Source organism: Muntiacus reevesi, chromosome 3, assembly GCF_963930625.1.
Source record: "Muntiacus reevesi chromosome 3, mMunRee1.1, whole genome shotgun sequence".
NCBI lineage: Eukaryota > Metazoa > Chordata > Mammalia > Artiodactyla > Cervidae > Muntiacus > Muntiacus reevesi.
Genome location: NC_089251.1, coordinates 158,869,181 through 158,873,373, shown reverse-complemented (window position 1 = coordinate 158,873,373; position 4,193 = coordinate 158,869,181). Strand labels below are relative to the sequence as shown.

The window sequence follows — 4,193 nt, the reverse complement described above, 5'->3', positions numbered from 1 at the left end:
GTGGAATACACAAGGCGCCCAGGGTGGGAGGAGGTAGGGTAGGGGGTGGCGGGGAGGCGCAGGGATGGAGGTGGGCGGTCCAGCAGGGAGGAAGGACGCACACACCCCCAGCTCACCTGCTCCAGGCCTCGGGGTCGCCGGGCTGCAGTTTCTCGTTGTTCACGCTGTTCCCTCCATTCCGCAAGCCGAGAGAGAAGGCCCTGAGGAGGGATGAGAGATATCTTTTAATGAATATCCCCCATGTCACAGCTCACCGCCCCTGGCAGCCGCGCGTGGCCCTCCGATTTCCACCACAGCTCGCAAAGTGGGGATTTCGCCTCAGCATTTTCTACCCGGGAGGGGTGGGGGTGGGGCAGGGTGCCCTGGTATTTAAGGCTAGGGTCCCAAACGCACGAGCGCAGCGCAGTGAGGCAGAGGCCCGTCTCGGCGATGCTTCGCCCGGTGTGAGACGTGCGTGCACAGCGCCTCTGGGTCCGTGGTTCCGTGTGAGGACGGCTCTGTCTCACGCAGAGCGCCGGCGATGGCGCTGGGTCTCCTATTCTCCGGTTCGGGAGGAATGGGATGCGTCAGACACAGGACAGTACTGAACGACTCCTCCATACTGACTTCGGTTCCTCCCACTGCTGGTTCTGTAAGCTTTCCGAGCACCAGGGGCGGGGCCTCCACGGCCGTCTGCCCGGCGCCAGTGTGACGTCTCGTGACGTCAGTGTGACGTCTGTGTGACGTCGCTGCCGCGCCAGCCGGGGGGCGGGGACTCTCCCGGGGGCGGGGCCCACTGGTGGTCCATTTTCCTCCTTACTCACAGGGCCCCAGCTTTGCACTGGGGCCCAAGGCACGCGGGTGAAGGAGGCTTCGTGGCACTCAGGATGCCCAGGGGGACCTGGGTGAGCTTGGATGCTCGGGTACCAATCAAGGTTCCCAGGACGCGGGACCAGGTCAGCCCGCCCCGGCCTGTCGGTCCGGCTCCTCTCACGCTGGCCCGAAGTGCTGGAGCCAGACGGGTGCCCTGTCTTTTCGAGACAAGGGTCTTTGCCAGAAAGCGTCTGGTCTCTCCCACTCCAGCAGGCCTACCCTTCCAGTTCTCCAGGCAAAACAGATTCAAAGGTTTTCAAATATTTTATGTCCTTGTTTTTGTCAGATTTTTTTTGCATCTCAGAGTTTATAAGCATTCTCAAATACGTCTAGATATTGCAGTCTAGATCTGAGGTCACTGACACACCATCCCTTTATAACCTGTATTCATTTTCTCTGTTCATTTTGGAAGTTATGCTGCCCTGAAGTGGTCAAGCTGGATGTGGAGGAAGCACAGCCTAGAATCAAGATTGTCAGGAGAAATATCAATAACCTCAGATACACAGATGACACCAGTCTTAGGGCAGAAAGCAAAGAAGAATTAAAGAACCTCTTGATGAAAATGAAAGAGGAGAGTGAAAAAATTGGTTTAAGATTCAATATTCAGAAAACTAAGATCATGGCATCTGGTCCCATCACTTCATGGCAAATAGATGGGTAGACAGTGGAAACAGTGACAGAGTTTATTTTCTTGGGCTCCAAAATCACTGCAGATGGTGATTGCAGCCATGAAATTAAAAGACGTTTGCTCCTTGGAAGAAGAGCTATGACCAACCTGGACAGCATATTAAAAAGCAGAGACATTACTTTGCCAACAAAGGTCCATCTAGTCAAGGCTATTGATTTTCCAGTAGTCATGTATTGATATGAGAGTTGGACTATAAAGAAAGCTGAGCACCGAAGAATTGATGCTTTTGAACTGTGGTGCTGGAGAAGACTCTTGAGAGTCCCTTCGACAGCAAGGAGATCCAACCAGTCCATCCTAAAGGAAATCAGTCCTGAATGTTCATTGGAAGGACTGACGAAGTTGAAGCTCCAATACTTTGGCCACCTGATGCCAAGAACGGACTCATTTGAAAAGACTCTGACGCTGGGAAAGATAGAAGGCAGGAGGAGAAGGGGACGACAGAGGATGGGATGGTTGGATGGCATCACTGACTCAATGGTCATGAGTTTGAGTAAACTCTGGGAGTTGGTGATGGACAGGGAGGTCTGGCGTGTTGCAGTCCATGGGGTTGCAGAGGGTCGGACACAACTGAGTGACTGTACTGAACTGAAATGAACTGAAGTGATCAAATCGATCGCCTGCATTTCTGAACAGTTGTCCTTGTTTACAAGTGTTTCATGCCATTATCCACTTTAATCAGAGCACCATTCAACCGCCATATCTGCATGAGAACCTGTTGGATTTCTTCCGATCTTCAACTGCAGAAGATTGGTCTGTCTGCAGTTTGTGTCTCAGACTTTTCTAATTCATAACCAGCTGTCAACCAGCTGATGAAGGGACACTTCCCATGGGTTCTACACATCTTACACAGTATCACTGGATCATCCTTGAGAATCAATAAAATGCCAATTTCTGTTTATCTATTTTCTGTACTTGGAAACGCACACTGATAATTGATTATAGTTGAAGTTAGCACTGTAATTTTGCTTTCGTTCTATCTTTACTAGCCAGGCTAATATACTGAAAGAAAAATAAAAGTAACGCTATCTTGAAATCTATGATACTCCCAGGAGGTAAAGTTGGGAGAAAATTTTCTTTTTAACTCTAAGATTTCTCATTTTTTCTTTTTTTGGCTGCGCTGGGTCTTCATTCTGTGTGGGCTTTCTCTGGTTGCAACGAGAGGGGACCAGTCTTCATTGCAGTAGCTGCTTCGGAGCACAGGCTCTAGGAGTTGCAGCTTCAGGAGTTGCAGCTCTCGGGGGCTGGAACATGCAGGCTTCAGTAGCTGTGGTGCATGGACTTAGTTGCTCTGTGGCCTGTGGAATCTTCCTGAACCAGAGTTTGAACCCATGTCCCCTCCATTGCCAGGTGAATTTTTATCCACTGCACCACCAGGGAAGTTCCCTAAGGTTTTTCTAACTACTTAATTTGAAAGAATGTCAAATTTATACAAACTTACAGGAATTATACAATGAACTCCCGTAAGTCCTTTAGCTACTTGTAGCGATTGCAAACATATTTCACATTGTGTCACATTAAATGCATGTTTTATGTCTCCCTTTCTCTCTTTTTACACGTTTTTATATGTATACATATAATTATGCTAATATTATTATTCACCATTTGAGAGAAAGTTACAGACATAATGGCCCTTTATTCGTAAATATTTTATCATATATTTCCCAGTAAAAAGGTCATTCTCTTATACAGCCTCAGTAAAATGACCAGATTTAGGAACTGAATATTGCTGTCATGCTGTTATCTGATTTTCAGCCTACATATTACCAGCTGGTTTCTCTAGAGTGGTATAGTTGTAATGTTTTAAGGACATGTTGAGATTCAGTCAGCTAAGACAAAGAGATGTTATTAGTACTAATAACTTGCTTTCAAAAGTGATCTGTATCATAAAGGGGAAAAAATCTACGTGAGAAACAGATTCTATGGTGAGAGACAGACTCAATCAACAAGAATTGTCTAAGGATTCAAGAAAGCACTGGAAGAATCGCTCTGGCAACACAGGTATTAAAACTGGAACAATGCAGAGAAGGTCAGCATGGCTCCTGCACAAGATGATGCATAAATTCACGAGGTGTTCAGTATTCTTTCCAGAAAGGAAATAAAGCGGTTAAGTGTCATGGACTGAGTTATGTTCCCCCCAGATCCTTGTGTTGAAGCCTTAACTGTCTATGTGACATGTCTGGAGACAGAGCCTTTTAAAAAGTAAGTAAGGTTACCTAAGGATGGGGCCCTAGTCCAAGAAGACTAGTGTTCCTTGGGAAGTGGAAGGGACACCAGGCTGCTCTCACACCAAGGAAGGGCCACGTGAGGACAGCTCTCTGCACTCCAGGAAGAGATCTCTCACCAGGACCCCAGGCTGCTGGGGCTTTGATCTTGGCCTCCAGCCTCCGGAACCGTGAGAAATGAACTTCTGTTCTTTAAGCTGCCCGACCTGTGGGGTTTTGTTATGGCAGCTGTAGCAGAGTAATTCATTGGGTAAAAATAGTAGACTATCCTTCTCATGAGATTCTTAAATTAGATTCGATGGCTGAAGCAAACATTATAACACTATCTGATGTAGTGTTCCATGTGTGCAGAGGAAATACGTAAGACAATTTTATTTTAAAAGCAGTAGGAATTAAAGGACCTAAATGGGAGTAAACATTCAATATTTCAC

General features: G+C 47.1%; 1 non-coding gene across 1 annotated transcript; it reads left to right on the top strand.

The window, feature by feature from the left end:
- Positions 1 to 3,521: 3,521 nt before the first annotated feature.
- On the top strand, positions 3,522 to 3,623 carry LOC136165739 (U6 spliceosomal RNA). Its single transcript, XR_010662731.1, has one exon. It is a non-coding gene; the product is annotated as a U6 spliceosomal RNA (small nuclear RNA).
- Positions 3,624 to 4,193: the final 570 nt, after the last annotated feature.